The sequence below is a fragment of the Desmodus rotundus genome, chromosome 2, assembly GCF_022682495.2.
Source record: "Desmodus rotundus isolate HL8 chromosome 2, HLdesRot8A.1, whole genome shotgun sequence".
Taxonomy (NCBI): domain Eukaryota; kingdom Metazoa; phylum Chordata; class Mammalia; order Chiroptera; family Phyllostomidae; genus Desmodus; species Desmodus rotundus.
The window spans coordinates 15,296,244-15,319,700 of record NC_071388.1 but is presented as its reverse complement, the minus strand read 5'-3'; the positions used below and the strand labels follow the sequence as shown (position 1 = coordinate 15,319,700).

Genomic DNA, 23,457 nt, shown 5'->3' with positions numbered 1-23,457 from the left:
GGATGGTGGCGATGGTTACGCAACAATGGGAAAGCAGTTAATATTATCGAACTTCACATTTAAAATGGTTAAGTTGGTAAATTTTGTTATGCATATTTTACCAGAATCTTTTTTTAAAAAACAGTGAATTCATATAAGATACATTTATTTTGTTTGTTTTTTAGTTAGTGTGTTAACATAAATCAGGCTGCCCATTTTCATTTTTATAAGTTAAATGACAAATTAATTGGATAATCTGAAAACATCAGTGTCAGTGTTGAGTAAGTAATAATAATGTGATGTTAAATTAAAAATGATGTGAATCTCATATACACCCATTTGATTAGTTATCTGCTTATTCGTGTGTTTGATGCCAGATAGTTTACAGTGAGTACAGTTAATTAAAGAACATAGTACCCACATTAAACATTTTCTACATTTTGCTGTGCTTTAAACTCTAAAGGAAAAACATATTTTTTCATGCTTAAGAAAGGATATGCAAGCTATTTGCTCCCCTGAGAGTATACTGATTATTTGAGAGAGATACATATGTTCTTTTTTTTTTTAAATTAAGGTGTATCTATCAACTTCAATACATATTTGGGGGGGAACAAATTGTATGTAAATTATATATATTAAAGAAGACTAATTAAATCTGTTAGTGGCAAAATCAATGGTTTTATTACTGTGAATCTGACCAACACAGCTTCTTGGTTAAGTAGAACATTATAGTTACATTACAGAGACAAATAAATCCTTTGATTATCCATTTCTAAAACTGAACTTGGATTTCCATTTTCATATTTTGAACGTAAGACATGACCCATAAATATTTTGAAATTTAGAAGGCTAATTTTTTTCAAAGAAACTATGAATATTTGAAGCTTGATCGTACCAGCAACTCTCATGATAAATCACTTTTAGTGAAACTGATTCACCTTTATTTAAATGTGTTCTTAGCACTAACTGGCATTGAGTATACATGTGTTTGTATGCCTGTGGTCTGTATGTATGTGCATGTTGATGGGGAATCCCTCTCTATAGAAGATAATATCATATTCTTGATAAAAATATACTCATCATAAGTCTATGCATAATCTGCTGGGTTGAGTGATGCATTTTAATGATGTAGCAAGAACTGAAAACCATCTACACCTACACCCACACCTACATCCACAATCACAAAAGAGCTGAGTCCATGGAGTGTATTTTAGGATAACACCAACTTACATTTCAAAGGAAGAAATTCAAATTGTAGTATATGAATGCATCGTCATCAGATCTTTCATTCTATTGTTCATTCATTTATTCAATGGGATTTGATAGTTATTAATACTAATTTGATCGTTTTTATTATTCATTCCTATACATCTCTTCTCTAATATAAAACTTCAGAAAAGTATTAAATATAGGGAAATATATGAAAGTATAAATGAGACATTTCATTCTCATTGATACTTATTGGTATAATAAGGTCTGAATATAACCAATTGAAACAAGCTCTTCAATTTTCTTTATTTATTATTTCTCCATCGTTACAGGGTAAAATTCTTAACTGACTTCAAATTTTGCCATTTTTGACACCAAGGGTCTTAATACAGTTTTCTTTAATATTTTTTTTCTACAGACCATACCGAATACCTAGTTTTCAGTTGTTGCTCTTGGATTTTCAGTGGCATGTTCTTGGGGAAAGACATTTGTATTAATCTACAGCCACTGTCACAAGTAATTTTATAGTGATGTCAGTCAGTGTACTTCCAGTCACTCTTTTCCAAATAACCAAAAAAAAAATCACTTTAGCATTGAACTATAAAGGGAAGGTAATAAAATTATTAGTACAGCTACAAGAAACACTCCATAATTTTTAGCTATGTGGAAAAAAAGAATACAGTTTGGGGCAAACATAAGATTACAGTTGCTTGTATGGACATAATACAATAATTAATAAATGGTAATATAAGAATAAACTCTGTGTTTCATGTACCCACAACTATAAATCTACTTTTGTCACTCCCTGTATATATTAATGTGAAAATATGTTTTTATAGGTAAGTTCTTAAAATCTATGAGAGAAGAATAGGCTGATGTCTACTTGTAGAACTAATATGAATTCCCTAACATTATTCTACTTTTCTTTGATTGTCCTTGTTCTGCTAACCTGGTTTTGTCCAAGTCTGTCTGTCTGTCTATATTTATCTACCATGGTCTATCTGTCTATCATCTGTCTGTCTATTATGTATCCATCTATCATCTACCTAATCTTTATTATTCTTAAAATAACAGGCAGTATAGAGAAGTTTTTAAATAAAAAATGAAGGGTTAAGCTCTAGATCTAAATACTAGCTTTGTCAGTTTCAAACTCTGTGATCTGAGCAGGTCACATCAACTTTCATGAATCAGGTTCCTTGTATCACTGTAATTTCAAAGGTCATTGTAACATTGTTTGTCCTGTGTGGTTTGGGAGAGGTTGTTATCCACTATTTCATATAAAACACCAGCGTAAGAGTGATAATAGGCATTTAGTTTGTTTAATGTGCCAAAGCTTCTTTTAAGTACTTTACATAGTTTATTGTATTTTCACAATTGCACTGGCATTTACAAAGAACAAAGAAGGTAAGTGAATTTTACAAGATCACAACTAAGATCTACAACTAAGTAGATCTGAGTTTTAAAACCAGGCAGTCTGACTTGAAGGGCGGGGCTCTTAGCATTCTCTCTACAAAGAAGCATAATGTCAGTTTCCAAACCTTCAGTAAAATCACAACAGTAACGTTAAGTAATTCTGTACTCTTTAACTAATGCGGCATGTGTCCTGGCTCTAACTTGGCTGTAGTGTCCCCTCTGCTCCTCCTCACTGGCAGGCATATTGTCTTCTCAGGCTTTGCCGAGTAAATCGAAGATCTGCCTCATCCAACGTCCTAGAGGGCTTTGCTCATTGAATTATTCTTTGAAACTCCTGAGATAGTCTTCCTCGGCCCTAAATTGTATAAAGAAGAAATCTAAATATCATTGGCCAAGGAGAAATAGATCCTGCTCCAAGGCAGAGCTGGCCTCTGACTGCCCTTTGTATATTGTCAGGTCAATTTCTGATAAGTCTTTTAACATTATCCTTGGGGCAGTATGTCTGTTCAGTATAGCTCATCGCCCTCCTAACAGAGGTACGGAAACATTGCCTACAGTGCAAATGGCAAAAATTAGTCATGTTCAAATGCAGTAACTTTCAGCTATTTTGCAACTGTATTTTTCTCATTAGCCAGTACTTTCAAGGCAATATTGATTTTTAATTTTAGCCATTTGTCTGGGTTATCATATTTTCTTTTTTACATTTTGGCTTGGCATAAATTTTCTCAATGATATTTTCAAATTGAAAACATGCTCCTCATTCTCATTTGTCAGAAACATTACTTCACTGTGTTTATGGGAAGGAGATAAGGTATGCACATCATAACATATTAGCACATATATGGAACTACAACTGCTTAAAATTGAACACTAACTCTTACAACTACACACCCTCCAAATCTACATGATTAATCAGAGCTACTTAAAGCTTCTCGAATGGATCCTTCCCATTCTTATTTAAATTTGCTTGTATATTCCTCTTCACCTTGTATTACTGTTTCTCCATCTTTGCTTGTTAACTTATTATTTAGAATGTTTTAGGTGACTTGTTTATTATTGTTGTCTGTTTATATTTGAAATTTAAATTTGTTTTAACAATTTGTATAAAATTTTGAATAAGATACTGGGAATATATTTTTTATATTTGCAGAAAATATATTTTATCAGTTGTACTTTCCTATATTTTTATTTTTCATTAAACAATTGTGGTTAATTTTATGAAATCAAAATTTAGAATGCTGTCATTTTGATTTCCAACTTACAAATGTGATAGAAAAACATGGAAAATTACTTTGACATTTAGTTATAATTTTCCAGTGATTTGAAAATGAAGCATTTGTTTTCCTTTTCCTTTTTTTTGAAGATTTTATTTATTCATTTTTAGACAAAGAAGATAAGAGGGAGAAAGAAAAGGAGAGAAATATCAATGTGTGGTTGCCTCTCGCACACCCCCTCCTGGGGACGTGGCTCACAACCCAAGCATGTGCCATGACTGGTAATCAAACCAGTGACCCTTTGGTTCATAGGCCAGCACTGAATCCTCTAAGCCACAACAGCCAGGGATGTTTTTCTATAATTTTAATGTAGTTATACATTATATAAAAGTTCATTTCTAAAAGTGATACAAAAGGTAATTTTTTTCTATTTTTTTCTCCAATAGCCACTAATATCCCACACTAATATTTGTATTACTCTTTATCACCCTTCCATAGCACATTTTCTTCATAATATGTTCTAACTAAACTTTTAAAACTGTTCTTTGATCTAATATATATTGAGTCATAATGAAGTATATTCAATAGAGAGAATGCACCTAATAATGACATTATGTAGTTGTTGGTGGTTTTACTGTTTTTAAAAGAGTTCACATCATTTTACTTATTTCTACCAACAGTCCTATGAGGTGACAGAAATACTTAATCTTACTCATTACAACCCCCAATTGACATGCACTGAATTAATTTACCTCCTTCAAATCTAAAATGTTTTACATTTTATACCGAGAGCCAGATACCGTAGTCTTCAGAAGGGTCTAGTTACACCGCTTTGCACTTTTCCTGCTGCCTAATAATAAGAGACAGGTGAACAGATTGATCTCACAAAAATTCATATCATTTTCACCAGCAAAATATTAGTTCAATAAATAAGAAAATTCTTAAACTTAAAGTTCTTTGTGGTTTCAGTGAAATCCTTACGTGCACACTGTAACATTTTTTGTTAGTTTAGAATAAAATAAATAGAATGTTACTTTTATTCCACAGAAGGACACTAAGAACATGGACGTCCACACATCATGTGATTAATAATGTGGATTTAGAAGACATTTGTTAACCTATTTTGATAAGCCTGTTGTTGCTATGGAGCAGAAAGAATAACATCGAATAGAGCAAGCTTTTCCAATTTGCCTTAATTATGGTAAAACGCAACTTTAATTTGGTCTAACTACATTAATTATCTTCTTTTATAAATTTTAATTTTCAGTAAAAATGTTCACTTTGTGTATTTTCTTTTGAAAAACAATCTTACTTTTCTTAGTATTTCCATTTCACCTAAATAATTACATGTTGTTAAAAAGGAATAACTAATATGTGTTTTTCATATTTCTAGTAAATGCTGTTTTTAACTCTGTCAAGGTCTTGGAAAATGTCAACGATTACCTTTACTATTACTGTTAATAGATGTTCAAACTGCTGGAGTATAACATTTGTGAAAATACTGCATTATGTTTTATCTTCTATGGGTGTTTTATCCAACAATTAAATGATTTCTAAAGACAAAAGTACAAAGTAAACCTGTCTTGCAATATCCAGATGCAACATTTTAAATATTCTTTGTCAATTGAGGAATAAAAGGACCTTAAAATACAGGAAGCACTGGCAGCATTACTTTCTAGTCCTATTAGGCTGTTTTTCTCTTGGCATTCAGTTCGTTAATTATCCCTTTTGCAACATTGAGTGTTGCACTTAAAGGGTTTAAAAGAATCTCCTATGATCACCTAATCAAACACTTCTATGATGTTAGCCTCTTTCTCGAGGAAGGAAAATGTATTAGTTCATTCCATTTAAAAAGGCACTTGTTGTTAGAGTACTCTTCTCTCATAGTTAATTTCCATCCATTCTTCTATTGTCATAGCCTTTCTGCATCGCGGTTCGCTGGAAGAACTAGAAAATAGCTGACTTGGATGATGCTACCTTTTAGTAACGTTGCATGTATAAGGAAACGGTGACCACAATACCACAATAGCTCTCTCCTTGGCAGACTTAATAGTACTATTGTTTTTCCCTAATAGAACCTTTTAAATTTTATTGCTTATCTACTGATACATTCCAAACCCATCTGGAAATTGTGATAACATTATGCACTAGGGCTCTGGGAATTTTAAAAAAGGTTTTTAAGCCAGGCCTTTGCACGTAGATGCAATGCAGCAAATGAAAGCTACAAACCACACACCTTCTGTCTTTAGTAGTGCCCAGAAATTCTATTGGAATAGAATTAAAGGTTAGCAATAAGTTTTGATTATATCAAGCAGCACCTCTTCTGGTCATAATCAGAGGCAGAGATTTCCTGTAGGCCTCAAATATATTTGGTGGTTAAATTTAAAATGTATCCATCCATATAAAGCTAAAGCTAATTGGGTCATGCCCCTAGAATCAGTGGTTAGCTTAGTGAGACCTGCTCAGTATTACTGCTATATCTCACTGTACTTGACCCATATACCTCAGTCTGTATGGCGCCCTGATCCTCTTGCCCATCAGCTCCTCAGTCGTCTTGACTGCACTTGACCTTTGCCCTAGCTATTTAGAATTTTAGAATTTTCACCTGTTCCTTCCTTTTCCTTATGCTTATTCAGGTCTTGATCATTATTTACCAAAAATCTGGTGGCAGACAATAATGGATGTGGAAAGATACAAAACATCCTCATGCAAAATTAGTTGTGTGTTCACAACTAATCAAAAAAGGCGTGAGGCAAGCAGATCAGTGCTCAGATGCCGGGACTCCAGAGAGGAGAGCTGACATACTTAAGCCAATCTTAATTATCAGTAGTGGTTTCACAAGAATTAGAAAGCCGTCCCATTGACATCCTCTCCCCACTGAAAGTTCTTCTTCCTCATATTTGAGGAACTAAATAAAAACTAACCCTGTGACATTAGTGGTACCCTAGAAAACACTAGTTCCTTTCTTAACCAACTATTCACCTCAATTCTTCTGAGTGGTGCAAACCAGTTGCCACTTACTCATGAGCATGAGTTCATGTATTTATGAATCAGGGACCATACACGTGTAAGAAACCAAAGCACAGCAAAGGTTTCAATGATTCCTTGAGCAAGTCAGATTAAACAAAAGTAGACATCAGTAGAAGAAGACCTCGAAATTGAGAAAACTTCTTTCCTAAAAAGGACTACTATTTACTTTTTGCTGAATTATGAAAATCAGTGGGTAAAAATTAGTAAGTTGAAATAAAACAGTGTAACAGATGACTCACCCTGAGGAGCAGAGTGTTGGTCTAAGGGCAATGGTTAAGGTTACATTTTCTTCTTTGATAACATTTTATCTCCTATCTCAGCTTTTCTATAATGGCATCAAATGATTTCTAACATTTTAATCATAGACAAAACATTGTGTATAGTTTGTAAAAATTTTCCACATTTTATATATCTTATTCATTTATGCATTCATCTGTTTATTTGATAATTATTTTTATGAGCATATATTATGTAGGAATGACTTGAAATATAAAAATAAGACTCAACATCTTATGTCTAATAGATAAAGATAGAGAGGTAGATAGCTAGATAATTAAAAACTGGTGGATAAACAATAGTGTATAATACCATTTAACACATGCATGGATATAAGTATCAATAACAAATTTTTATACAAAGAAAATGGAAAAGCTATTATAATAGTCATCCTATTTGCATAAGATCCAACTCAGAAATACATTTAATACTTTTGAATGTCAATCATATTTGAAAAATAAAATTTAAAATAAGAAATACATTTCAAAGTGGGACTTAAGAAGTAACATTTATGGTTAAGTTATAGAAGTCCATGGATAACCTTCACTCCTTCACAAAAATAACCTTTACAGAAACTACAAAATATCTCTATATTAAAAAAGAAATCACACTTTTGTTCAAAACCATAATAAGGAACTATGTATACATAAAGAAATTAAAAGAAAACTCTGCTGGGAGATGCTGTATGTAGGGACTAAGGAATAGGGGGCAATTTTATACGAGGATCCAGTTGCTGAGTTTGAGGTCAGATCATATATGGGAGCCATGCAGCCTAGAAAGATAGCACCTGGACAAACTAGCCACATTTTGGCTGACTTTTGGCTGGTATGTTGGATTGTGATCTGAAAGAACCCCAAATACAGAGTTTTAATCCTCTTAACAAGTAATTCTCTTTTAGGGGATTTTGTGAGTAAGCAGAAGGGAGATTTGGATTGAAAAATTCAAAGCAATCATGGGTTCTCCTAGTCTGGCACTATCAGAAACTTGTGATCTTGGCATCTCCTGGATTCATAGTATCTCAAACTTAATCGTCTTGAAATTGATTTTTCCAAAATATCATGATTTACAATTTTACAGCCTTGCAACCTTGAAGACTCACATTCTCACATTGTGACCCTATCAAAACATGGTAACATTGGTGATTCCAAAGGAATCAAAATAGCAACTCACAAAATCCGTTTAGGGTACATATAAAGAACACAAGTCAATTTAAGCTAAATATTATACAAAGACAATGGATGACAAGGAGAGAAGAAGATGTGAACCCAAAAATATTTATCCAAGAAAAATATTTTATAATAAATATTTCTCAAAAATGTTAAATAAACAGCTTTTCAGATGAAAGCTGAAATAATTTGTCACCAGGATGCCTATATTATAAGAAAAGCTACAGGAAGCTTTCTAGGCAAAGGCAATATACCAGAAAGTGCACAACAGAATGGGCACCAAAAAGGAGCAAATGTACTGGTCTAAATAAAAACTAATTTTATCATCTATCCATCATCTATCTATCTATATATCTATCATCTATCTATTATTTTTCTATCACCTTTCTATCTTTATTTCAATGAAAGGATTGTTGGTGATTTAAAGCAAGACCATAGCAAAATCCTATAAAGTTCATAGCAGGTAGAATTAAAATATATGACAGCAGAGTCATAAAATGTGAGCGTAGCACTGACCTTGTTTATGAAGTACTTTAAGAATATTTTGAAGTGCACATTGATTTCCTAAAGGTGAATATTGTAATCTCAAAAGAACCTGCCAAAAACACACACATGCATACTACACTACATGCATATATAGTTCTATATTTGGAGACAGATATGTCGTATAAGAATGAGTAATGTTCCTATCTTCTAAACCTGAGCACTAAAACGATCCGAGATAATGACACCTCAACAGCAATGAACACATTTGTGTGATTCTAAATATTCTTGTCCACTTAAGAAACAAAAATCTCCTTGGAATAATGGCTGATTGTGGTTTCGGGAGAGCAAAAGTGTAAGTTGAACTTCGATATATTGCTCTGCTAGAAAGCAAAAATCTGCTCAGCTAATGATGGAGACATGTCAAAAGAATAAAGATGCTCTATGGGGCCCCCCTTGACTATGCCAGAAATGATTTTAACGTGAACATAACGAATCCAGTAGATTATAATTGACTGGATGTAAAGGTATGAGTCCATTAAGAAATAAATAAATAATAAAGAATACATTTACCTGGCTTCCGAGTACTTCACACTTAGTTTATATTAGTATAAAATAGAAGACAGTAACATTATAAGTCAGAAAATTTGCAGAAAATAAACAAGTTATCAAAATAAAAATAACCCCCAATACAGTCATTTTCACCCAGAGGTAACTGTGCTTTCCTGAGTTACTGGCTTCTAGGGCGGAGAAGACGGATGTTGCTAATACACAATGCATAGGAATGCTCCACACAACAGAGGGTATCTGGCCCAAAAGAGCATTACAGCAGAGCCTAGGAAACATTAATAAATCCAGTATGAATATGGGGAGAGTAGGGCAGGTAATAGGGTCTTCGGGCATGGGTGAAAGACATTAAATATCAGTAGCAGAACAGTACACAATCCTTATCAAGGGATAATAAAGGTTGCACTTAGTGACAAAGGCATTAGAGAAGAAAGGATATGTTTGAGATAAAATATGCAGAATTTAAAAACTGACCCGTGAGGGAGTAAGGAAAATGAACGAATCAATGGTCTTCAGGGGCTTCAGGTGGAAAGTAACTGATTATGTCCTAGATGGACTACTGATTTTCAGAAAGGGGAGCAATCCTTTCAGGAAGGAGACGTGAAAAGTTCAGTTTGGGCCATGTTTGACTTGGGTTACATGTGGGATGATAATTTTAAAATGTATTGTGTTTCAATATGCATCTCTTTAGATCTGAGAGGGCCTTAAAATTTGTACATTATCAGAAGAGTTACATAACTATATGGGGAAGAACATAAGCAGCCAAGATCACAGAAGAAAATGATATTTTTGAGCAAGAAGAGGACAGAAAGTAGCAAAATGTTTTCCCCAAATTCAACCTGATTATAATTTTCAACCAACTATGTAATCATCTACCTTAATAGATATGGGAGTGAGCAGGTAGAGAAGCAAATCTTAGAAACAAGGCTCATTCTAGCCATGACTACATTTAGAAAAGTATTTCTAAATGTTTTCAATGATAAATATACTTAAGCACGATGTCTGTGTAAGAATAATGGGATGATAACTTCTTTAATATATCCATAAATGAAATATTCACACATATATTAAATAAAAATTACTTGAATGTCTTGGGAATAGTTTTCTGCTCTCTCTTTTGTAATTAGATATGCAAAACTTGTTTTTCTTGGTCTCTGGGATTCTTTACACTTTGCTTTTTTGTGGCATTTTGAAAATAGTATACCAAATAGAAAAGGCATGATCTGCCCTTTGGAAAACAATGGCACAAAATGCTTATGTTTTCAAGGCTGAACAAATGATTTGAAATGGATGAAATCTGTTCCAAAGAAAGCAAATATATCATGAGTCATAAAACGGTAATTTAATTAGTTTTGTGATGATTTGTTTTTGAGGATTTTTTTAAATAAGTGCTATTTTTTCCTAAAATATATAATTTTAAAATACCAATTTCTTGAGTAGTCTGTGTATTACCTGGAGCTAATTCCGGATGTTATTTTTATTTCAAAGAGTCAGAGCATATGACAGGCCTCTCCAATGGAAAAATAATTTTAACCAAACTTTCCTTTTAGAATTTGAAAGAAATAATTTGCTAATAAGTATGTGATAGTTCAGGGGGTGGAGACATTCACAAGGGACATTTTTGGATTTAGAGTTAAGCACTGGGTTTATTTTGACCTTATCTGTCTTCTGTACAACATAGATCAAGGTGTTAAGTATTCCATAGGCTTACAAACTGTAACATACATGTTGCATTAGTATCAAACAAGATAATGTATGTGAAACACTTGGATAGAGATGTTATTTTTGTTATCGTCACAGCTTTGACATTTTGGAAAACCCTCAGCCTGGCTTGTGTGAATAGGAATTACAAGGATATTTGATTTAATCTCTTACCTGCTCAGTTGTAATGTTCACACAGTAATCTGATTTAGTTTAGGATGATTTCTGAACATAAATTGTAGTTTCAGATATGAAGGTACTTAAAGTCAAAATATATTTAGCACTTGACACACATATTTTTGTGCATTTTGAAGAACCTTGAAGTTGGATTATTTGTATGCCTATGTCCTGAAGGTAATGAAACCAGGTGTTTGTGGAACACTTTATGGTTTAACTCAAAACCACTTTAGAACATAAGCCATTATTTGGCCATAGTGTACTGTGTCAATGAAGTGTTGGTTTGTATAGAATTAGTAGACTGTTATTATATATTTGGAGGACAAATATCACTGATCTTGAGTCATAGACTGTAAGCTGTTTGTCTCTTGTTGAGAGTATCTGACCACACAAATACCCATGACCGCTTGCTACCGTACATAAATGCCTGGTATGCCATGATCGTATAATTCTGTTTTTCTCTAGTGCACATTTTTAACATGATATTTAATACAAACTTTACTCTTTGTTATATAACTTAAATTATATATAAAATTGTTTCCTAACCATGTTCTGGAATTGAGGACTAGGATGTAGACTCAAAAATTTTACAATAAAAAAATCTTTATATTATTTAAGTGGATTTTAAATGAAATGACATCAATTCATACATTATTATTTCTCTGCACATTATTACATCATGTTAGCTCTTGCTGCATAAATGTGCTCAAATTTTGGAGAATTCCATTAAACTGACATTAGTAATTAATATTTTACAAAGTTTTATCATTTATCCTATCCTTTTAAATGGCTGAGTAAAACTATCAAAAATAGTTTTAAAATATATGTTATATTCCAGATACTATGATTAATTCATTTGATAAAAATTTTGCTTTACAGATCTCTTGCTAAAGCATTATTGTTCTGTATTATAAATCGGTCTTCAGACACTAAGTAGTTGGGATACTTGGATAACAATTTACAAATTTTAGGTGGAAGATTTAAGGTATGTAATTCTGATTCCGTGAATGTCCAAGAAGTAATACTGTAAGTAATGTTATTGTAACTCGACAATGCTACATTCTACTGACTTTAAAAATCATATGGTTTTGTGAGATAAATATCAATTTTAAATGCACCAACACTTAACAGAGTTTAAAATAGAATGTGAGCACCACCAGAGAATTGTTTCACAATGAAAACCAACTAGCTCTATTACTTTTAGCATTCCTAATTTACATTTCATTAAGAAGACATGATCTATGATTATAATTATGCACTTGAATCCAAAAAACAGTTAAGATGGGTGATTTGGTGAAAGCCATTCAAAAACTTTTCTTCCAGAAGTAACATTTATTTCATCAAGGGGATATGTAGGTACTTATTATCAGACACAATAGTTTCTTTACCAGTCCATGCTCATCCTCAACATTTTTGAATTTAAAAAAATTAAATATTTTATTTATTTATTTGTTAGAAAGAGGGGAGGGGAAGGAGAGAGAGACAAACATCAATGTGTAGTTGCCTCTTCAGCACCCCCCAACTGGGGACTTGGCCCGCAACCCAGGTATGTGCCCTGACAGGGAATCAAATCAGCGACCCTTTGCTTCTCAGGCTGGCACTCAATCCACTGAGCTACACTAGCCAGGGCTCATCCTCAGAATTTTAACAGTGAGCTTGGATGTCAATTTCTTAATATTTCAGATTAGCACATATATATTCATTTTTGCTATGAAAGATAAGGAAGAGCTTGACTTAAATCTCCATTGTTTATCTCTTCTTTCCATTCCAAAGTTTGATGTTTATATAATTATGGGTAGTTTTCAGCCATGTGCGTTTATTATTCATAGCAGAATTTTATACAAAACTTGTATTTATTCATACATTTTAGATAATGATAAAAAGGTTGAAAGATATCAGCACCCTTTTCCTCATGTGTTCATTCTTTCTTTTCTCTTTTGGTATGATATTTTTATATTTACAAATAGTTATATTCTTTCCTATAGCAATAACTATGTGTTGGGTCTTGGCTATAGTTGATTCTAAAAATTAAATAAACAGGACAAATAAATATAAAAAATAGAATTATTTACATTATCATAACAGTGTATTTATAATTCACTACATAATTAAAGGTGCATTAATCTACTATTGCATGCATGGACAACTCACATAAAATGTACTTTGTATGACAAATGATGATAGTCAGATTCCAGTATTTTTGCAGTAGTGTATTTTCTGCCATTTTGTTTTCTTTCCCTTTTTTTCTTCTCAAAGCTTATTTTTACTGTTTTTGGGTTTTTTTTTTTTTACTTAGCACTCTAAAATTTTACAAAAGTGTGTATAGGCATGGGTTTATAATTTATCCATTTCCATGCTTATTGGACAACTGCTATGCTCAAATCTCGGAAGGTTTCTTCAGTTATTTCTTTGATAATTTTATTTTCTTCTAGCTTTTTAAGTTTATATAGGAACTGTATTATTTAGATCATTTCATTTCTTTATTTTTTAAAAGATTTTATTTATTTATTTTTAGAGAGAGGGGAGGGGAGGGAAAGAGGGAAACATCAATGTGTGGTTACCTCTTGAGCACTCCTTACTGGGGACTTGAATGGGAGTTCTGAATGGGAATCAAACCAGCAACCCTTTGCTTTGCAGTCTGGCACTCAATCTACTAAACCAAACTAGCCATGGCTCATTTCTCTATTTTTTATATCTTTTCCCTTATGTTTGTAGTTCCAGTGTCTGACCTCTACTCTTTCTACATGCACATGTTATATATGTGTACATGTATCTGAATATTTCTAAATTTGTAGTGTATCATCATTAATGGCTCTGGATCTAAATTATTTCAGCTCAAATTCTAGCTCTGCTTCTAACTACATACATAGGTTTGTGCAAATTATTTGACTTATGTTTGTGCTTTGATGTCTCTATAAAACAGATAAAACAGTAACTATTTGATAAAAGTCTTAAAAGAAATCCCTTAGAATCATATCATGGAGGACATTCCCTGTGTGCTTGAGAGAAATGTATATTCTGCTGCTTTTGGAAGGAATATTCTATATATCTCCATTGCGCCCATCTAAAATAAAGAATAGTTCAAACTCAGTGTTTCCTCATAATTTTCTGTATGGAGGTTCTATCTATAGTTGAAAGTGGGTATTGAGGTTCCCTACTATTAGTATATTGTCATCTATTTCTCCCATTAAATTTGTTATTATTTGCCAAATATATGTAGGTTCTCTAATATTGGGTGTATATGCATACATATATACATATATATATTTAAAATTGTATTATGTTTATGGTGAATTGATCTTTTTAGCATTACATAAAAACATCTTTATCTCTTGTTTCATTTTTTACTTAAAATCTATTTTGCCTGATATAAGCATAGTTATCCATGCTCTTTTTTGATTTAATTTGCATAAAATATCATTTTTTCATCCCCTCAATTTAAGCCTTATGTATGTCCTTAATGCTGAAGTGAGATGCTGTAGGAAGGATGTTATTGGGTCTTATTATTTTGTCCATTAGATACCGTATACCTTTTGATTTCAGAAAATGATCCATTTATTTTTTAAATAATTATTGATAGGTAAGGACTTACTAATGCCATCTCTTTTAGTTCTGACTGTTTTGTAACTCCTTTGCTCCATTCTTCCTTTCTTTCTTCTTTTCTTGCTCTCTTTCTTTATGATGATTTTCTGTAGAGGTTGGGCTTGAGCTCTTCCCTTTTATCTTTTATGTACTCACTGTTGTTTTTGCTTTGTGGTTACCATAAAGTTTACATAAAACATATTGCAGATATAACAGTGTACTTTGAGCTGATAATAGCCTCATTTATATACAAAAACTATGCCCTTTTACTGTCTTTTCATATATTTTATAAATTTGATGTCGCAATTTACCTTTTTTAAATATTTGTATCCTTGACTAAATTATTAATGCTATTTTTAAAAATAACTTTGTCCTTTTACCAACTTTAAGTAATTAACATGTCACCATATTCTATGTTACATATCAATACATATTATGGTATTAGAGTATTTTGAATTTGAGTATATACTTACTCTTACCAGTGTGTTTATTTATTTATTGTTTTACCTTTTTATGTTACTAATTAGTGTTACTTTTTTCAGCTGGAAAACTCCTTTCATCATTTCTTATAAGAAGGTCTAGTGGTGATAGAATCCTTCAGCTTTGTTTCTTTGAGAAATTGTTTATTTCCCTTATTTATGGAGGACAACTTTACCAGGTAAAATAGTTTTTGTTGGCAGTGTTTTTTTTTTTTTCTTTCAGAGCATTGAATATATCATCCTACTCTCTTCTAACCTACAAGGTTTCTGCTGAGAAACAGAATTATAGTCTTTTAGAGGCTTCTTTTCATATGAGGCTTTTTTTCTCTCTCACTACTTTAAAATTCTCTCTTTGTCTTTGACTTTTGACATGATGTTTTTGCTTGAAGCTGGATGAGCCAAATGATAAGTAGAGCAGGTAGCATTTGAGGTGAAAGCAGCCCCAGATGACAGTCAGTAGGGAACAGGGATCTAAGTTGACAACCAAAAGGAAGTTAGTTCTTCCAGCAATGTGACTGATTTCAGATGTGAATTTCTCTCCAGGTTTCTAGATGAGAACTCAACCTAAGGAATACGTTGATCTCAGTCTTATGATAGCCTTCTGAATACTCGACCAAAGCAGCTAGACTTCAGAAAGTAAGCAAAATCTGGAAGAATTCTTGAGGAGCAAGATAAGAACAAACAAAAAATATAGAGAGGTTGCCTTGAAGATTAATGGAAATATTGGAATTTAAATTACTAAGTGCTGATATATTGACTAAACCAATGGTAAATAAGTTATAATTATATACATTCAGTTTAAACAAATGTTTAGTGGAAAATGCAAGGATAGAGCAATGGTATTAATGGAGATCAATGAGTGATATTTAAAAGGGAGGAGAATAAATAAGTGTGTTCAATTGACGTTAAGAACTGTCGAAAGACAAATGTCATTAAATATAAATGTAATAATCTATTATTTTATAAGTGAAGCTAATGTGAGTGTTATTTTATAGTTTTGTGATGGTGAAAATGACAATTTTACAGAAGTTATTTATTATTTAATTATTATTATAAAGAACAATAAATTATTTTCTTTTACTGCTTTGAAACTTCCAGTAAGAGAAAAACATATTTAACAGGGTACATTAATAACAAATTGCACAATTATAATTGATAGTTCTCAAAAAACATTGTCACTGGATATAAATTGTTAAAAAGTCAAAGTTTATCTGTAGTTCACCAGAATGTTAATTTCTCTGCTATAAATGCAAAGTTTCAGCTCAGAATCAATTTGAATTTTTTCCTATTCTCTTGCAAGTCCTATATATATCCTATCTCCTCCTAAAAATTCTGCTCAGAAATTTTTTCCTTGCCCTGGCTGGTGTGGCTCAGTGGGTTGAGTGCAGGCTGCAAACCAAAGGGTTGCCCGTTCGATTCCCTGTCAGGACACATGCCTGGGTTGTGGGTCAGGTCTCTAGTGGGGGCCACATGAGAGGCAACCACACATTAACATTTCTCTCCCTCTCTTTCTCCCTCCCTTCCCCTCTCTCTGAAAATAAATAAATAAAATCTTTTAAAAATATTTTCCTCATTTAGCTACAAATTATTGTTATGATTGAAATAGCTATAATTCTCATGGGTTATTGGACTTAAATTAGCATAAAATAATGATCAGTAAGACAATATCTTTTAAGTTAGAGAAATCAAACAACAATTGTCAAAATTCAGGTGTCATGAAACTGTTTAGAAGAGATAGGAGTGAATGAATTAATCAGGTGAAGTGAATTTCATTAATCAGAAAACCAGATAAGTGGTTATATAATTGATTTACAAGCAATATATCTTTTTAAATGTTATAAACCTATTATTTTCTACACTTACTCAATTAATAAGTCACATAGTAGATTGAGTTATTATTGCTTGCTGGAATTTTGGTTAGAATTTCACTGAACATTGAGATCAGTGTACATAGACTTGACATCTTTAAAATATAGCCTTTTAATCCATGAATGTCCTCATCTATTTAGGTCTCCTTAAACTCTCACGTGAATGTTTGCATTTTCCAGTGTACATATTTCATACATATTTTCTTAGACATTTTTTGGTATTGGATGTTTATTTGGTATCAACTGATGTCTTTTTATTTTTAGGTTCTGCATACATTGCAAATATAAATACATACAATTGATCTCTTATTGCTGTATACAGGGTGGGCAAACATAAGTCTGCAGTTGTTTGGAAAACAATACAATAAATAATAATACAATAATAAGCTGTTTCATTTACTTACAACTGTAAACCTACTTTTGCCCCACCCTGTGGTATATCAAGAAGAGAAGAACAAATCATAACCTCAGTGAACTTTCCATAGTGTCCCTGTTTATTTGTTCACTGTTTAATTCCTAACAGGTTATTTTGGTTGTCTGCATAAAAGAATATTAGTGCTGGTGTTGTAGATGTAAGTTGTGCTCCTCCTGTGCTATTTAAATAAATGTGAAATGACAGCAAGAGCCAAACACAGAAAATAAAGGTTGAGATTATCACACTAGTTATTGTGTTTTTAATTTCAAGTTCAAAATTAACACCATAAAAAGAAGGAAAAAAAACCATTGAAATGTAAGAAATAACCTTTGTTTAAACTTAGTAATAAAAGCATGGTGTAAAGTTGATAGCAAATGGTAGTACTAATGGGAAAAATATTCCACAAATGCTAAATAGGGTGAAAGGCAAGGTTTAACCCCCAAACCACAACCCCCCTCTTTGTTGTCATCTAAAACTGATCTTACTTGTGTCTTCCATGTTTTCATTGTGTAAATAAACATTCTATGGGTTTCATAAAGCTAATTAAAATTCAAATAGCAGAAGCAATACAAATAGTTTAGACTTTACCTGTCTCTGTAAGTCAAATTTTTTTCTTTTTAAAGTTGGACTTGAAACAATTAAATATAAAACATATATTTCTGTTATAAAATGAGTGAACCAGAAATTTCACTTTATAAAACAAATTCTTTAACCAGAAAGAGGAAAAGATTTACTTTGGTAAACCCTGGATATGGCTTCATCACAGTTTTTGTTTTAAGAAGTTATTTTCATTTAACTATAGGGGGATTTATATTACTGGCTTAAGATTATTTGGAGTTGTTTTATTTATGTATGTACATACGTAAGTGTTAAGAATACAGTAAGACCTTACTTAACTTCAAAAGGTCTTGGAAACTGCAAGTTTAAATGAAATGATGTGTAACAAAACCAATTATACCACAGACTAACTGATATAAATGAGAGTTAAGTTCCTATGGCACATGTCTGGTGGCAAAGACATTTCCAAATTTCTAAATAAAGACCTCAAACATTTCTACTACTAAATATTGAAATAAATGTGAGCTATACATACATATAAGAAAGATAAATGAACATATGTAAGATAATTATTTTCTAACTCATTTATCACAGTTCAGGGTTGTAGACAGCCAGAGCTTGTCTGGGCAATTCAGGGTGTAAGGTAAGAGCCTCCCTGAACAGGACACTCTGCCATCACAAGGCACACTTACACAGACCCGCCCTCACACAGACTGGGGCAATGTAGACATGCCAACGTACCTCATGGACACATCGCTGGGAGGGAGTGAGGGAGGGAACGGCAGGACCTGGAAAACCCCTGCAGACTCGGGGAGAATGTGCAACTCCACACGTACAGTGGCCCTGGCCAGAATTGCTATTTTTTTCCACTTTAACATTGTAATGCTATGATATGGGATGAAACAACTTCATCTGAGCATCCTGCTATCTTACAATTTAGAATTAACAATGAGTGTTTTTGTTTATGAGTTCCACTTGTTTTTCAATTCCAAAACTATATAAGTACAAAAATATAACTCCTTATATTTTATTCCTAAAATTATAAATATAACTATAAATATGACTATAAACATTCATAGCAAAATTGTTATAATGTAATGGACACAATTATTTTCAGTTTTTCTATATTGTCTGTTGTGCTGAATAGTTTAAATGGCAATAATCTCCCGTGACTTAATATTATGGAATGTAACATATGCCATTAACCCTGAAATAAAGAGAAAATGTGACAGACTCAGATTACTTTAGATATTTGCCTCTTTGTCTACATAAATTAGTTAAGCCAATCTTAAACAAGTACATTTCAAATCTGGCAATTTTTCAGTTGCTCATTAGCCACCTGTGGCCAGTGGCCACCATGTTGGACAGCACAGCTAACTGAGCCGTGGAGTCACCGATAACTGCCTAGAGACGGAATGGAGCATGATTAACAAGTTAATCTTTACTGTCTCCAGCCAGTGAAATCACTACCGATGTTACCTGTCATAATTACCCAACATGTTGAAAGCATTTTGTTTTTCAAAATGAAAATAGCATTATATTTCCTGATTTAAAAAATTTATAGCAAGTCAATGGAAAAATCCAAACAATACAAAAATATAAAGAAAAAGTAAAAAGAAGTGAATAGCTATTAGCCAAATATAACAATTTAATTATTGTTGATATTTTGGCCCATATCCTTTTTATTCATGTACTTAATCCCTAATAATATATGTAAACACACATTAATTAATGTATCATTATATCTCTTCACACTTTCTAAGTATAACTTCTGATACAGAGAACATTTCAAATGATTTAAAATAAGTGCCATCAGTAATATAGACAAATGAGGTGATCTAATTTCAAAAATTGTTGCTCATTCCTTCAATTGGAAAAAAAAGTCATTGAAATAACAAGCATTTTTATCAAAGCAGTAAAGGAAATTTTGTCGGTAAAACCCCTTACCGTGGTTATTTTACTTGGTGTCTTGTAATAATTGACCTTTCCCAAATCTGTCCCTATCCACATACCATCCAACTCAGAGCATTTTTCCCCAAAACTAACAGGAGTCAACTCTGTTATAACGCAGTTTCCATGGGGGCTGTACTTCCTCTCTTTCATTCTGTGGTGTTGCATCCTCATGCAGACCTTGTTTAGGTATAAGAAGATTTAAACAGTCTACATCAAAAGGAGCAGGTACACCCAACCTAAGTTACTTTTCATCAGTCCATGACTTTTCTAAAGCATTTGCAAAGCCGTAAGTTTGACAACAATTTAGGAATGAATATTAATGATCTCATTTTGTACTTGACTGCAGTTCAAATGCAGATACAGCTTGAATTTAACAGGATGAAATGAAGTTTCCATTTTTCTGAAAAATATTAAACTGACAAGTATGAATTTCTTATTCTATAGTGCTGCCACAGCATTTCAGCGAATGTGTCACATTAATTAAGGTGAAAAAATAACCTGTACAACTTTAATGTATTTCCAACTTGAGTGGATAAACACTAGAGTTAATGAGATCAAGGTACGCCTCCAACTCCATGCAAGAACGCTGTCATCACACCACAGGAAAATACTGCCTACACGCAACATGTCACGTTCGGATCGATGACCACACACACATGGGTATCATCGATTTCCTACTTGACTCTGAGAAAGGGAATTGGTAAGAGAGAAGGACAACAATTAGCATGGTTTTAAATGTGTTTCCCTAGATGTTTAAGTTTATACAAACCTCAAAAAGTAAACAACCAACAAATGAAACAAATCATCACCAGCAACAAGAAAAACAAAAACACCTGTTCTGCGAATCAGTATTCTGTTAATCAGATTCTCTAATGTTCACATGCAATTCCTGCAACCTGGTCAGTCAAGCCCTGTGCTGTTATTCATAGTGTGCTTGTTCCAACTGAGTCAAATCTCAGTCTGTCAGTCATCAATCTTCGAATATGCTCATAAGTACCAGTATTCAGAATAAACATTTAGAATGTACTTTAGAAATATAATGGAGTAATTTTATGCCTATAGAATCCAATAATTTTTTTTAAAACGGGGTCTGGGTTGTATATTGATGGATTTCTTTAATTTAATTTTACTTATTTTTTTATTGGATTTTACACAAGTAATAGCCCATGTGGAATTAAATATTAAGGCTATTGCTAGTCACCCCCGACAGACTGAGAAGCAGTTGTGTAGGGCACCATCTTGAAACGTTCTCTTAAACAAACCAGGTCAAGCTCTGAAATTTATCAAGACACAAACCTACCAACAAGAAGGTGATGTATCTAGGAAAGGGTATGGGTTGCCTAAAAGTCAGGGATGCTTGTTTAACTAACTGATTTATTCTTTACTTCCATTCTTCACTTTGCCTCCTGATAGTTTGCTTGCTCAAGCTTAATGAGAGGCTTACCTATGATGGAGGCTTGTAGGAGGATATTTGTTAAATGAAACTTATGTGTGTGCATAAGTTTCACATATTTCAATTTTTTGATTCTCTATGTATTTCATGAGCATATGTGGTTTATAAATGAGATTATTTACTCTATACATTTTAAGGTTACACAACTAATGCTAATGATATTGATCTCACTTTAATTCCACAATTAGTGTGCAGTTGGTTTGCTCATACACATACTCATACAATCAGAAGAAAGGACAGCATGTTTTATTTATTGCCTAATAAGGCAATCCAGAATGGTTCCCAAGTATATCATCTGTGGGGTCTCTTTTGTCAACTAGTAACATCAGATAGTATTTATTTTTAAGAAATTTTAAGAAATAAAACTATTCTCTAAATGTTGTATATTGAACCATTTTAAAAAACTAGTTTAAATTGTTTTATCAGGGATTCCTTCATTAACCACTGATATAGTCATTAAAACAATATATATATATTTTCACAATATTAGCCATTTATTTATTAAAATACTTATTAAGCATCAAGATTTGTCACAGATGGTACTGGAATTTAAGAATATTATGCAAATATTTATAACCACAGAAACTAATAAAACATATTCAAAAGTGGAATTTATATTTCTTTTACTTTTTATATTCTCAGTAACATAAGAAGATAATTTAATTAAATATATGCATATTAATATATAAGCTTTTTCTCAAATACTATATTTAATATGGTAAATATTAATAAACATTATTTTTACCCTCATTATAATCATTATTATTGCTTAGAACATAGAATGAAAATTTCTAAGTAATCCCACTATAAAAGATTTTATTAGTAGTAATTACAACATTAATAACATTCATTTCACTTCTATTTTAAAAAGTGCATATTCTGTCTCTGACATAGAAAAATATATTTGTTTCCTAGTTCTTCTATGTCATATTTTTGTATGAATATTCTTAATACTGTTATTTTTCTAAATAACTGAACATTTTTATCATCAGATACAATTTTTACATGACTTTAAAATTCAAGATGAAAAATTCAAAATCCTGAGACTTTCTTACTGTCAACATGAACTGAGTTATAGGTTAGTTATGAAAAAATAAAATAATATATTAAAAAGTACATATGTAAGAATAATGAGGATTTCCTAAAATAGGCAAAATTGTTAACACTACAATTTTGGTAGATTGTGAATCAGTAAAGTAAATGTATTTATCTGTATTTTCAGTAAAATAAATGTATTTATATACAATATAGTGGGTCTCCAATCAAAATAGTTGTCTTACTTTTTCCTAGTCTGGAAAGACCCTCTCTCCCCAGGAAATCACTGTAGGGACCATTGGTGGCTATGAAAGGCAGTGCAAAGAACTCCCTCCTTTTGTAGCTCAACTATGACAGTATTTCTTTGAAGTTTTGACTTATAATTTCTATCTTAGAGTGATGGTCATATGCACAAAATGTATAGCTTCTATTAAACTTTACATCACACTAGAAAATATTAAAATAAACCACTTTTTAATGTTTATAACTCAATATATTAAATATAATCTCTACTGCCAATAATAATAATAATAATAATAATGTGGTAACAATATTGACAAAAATACAATATTTTCAGGTACAAATTAAATGGTTGCTCTGTGATTAGACCTGTACTAAGCTTTTTGAATTGATCATCACTTTAGTTATTTATACCATTTAATATAATAATTAATAAATAATAATACAAGAATAAGCTCTGTGTTTCACATACTCACAACTGTAAACCGCCTTCCCCCCCAGCCCACATGAGACACATTATGATGTGAGGGGGTTGGTTTACTGTATTGTAGGGATACATCTAGAACAACACTAAGGAGACTGGCACACTGAGGGAGAGGATCCATGTTGGCTAGATATGAAGAGTTTGTCTGGATAATTTCAGGTTAAGACTCTGTGGT

General features: G+C 32.2%; 1 long non-coding RNA gene across 1 annotated transcript in view; it reads right to left on the bottom strand.

Moving 5' to 3' along the window:
• LOC128780326 (uncharacterized) overlaps positions 1–23,457 on the bottom strand; it is a 53,963-nt gene that overhangs the window by 11,432 nt on the left and 19,074 nt on the right. The gene's annotated exons all lie outside the window — the stretch shown is intronic.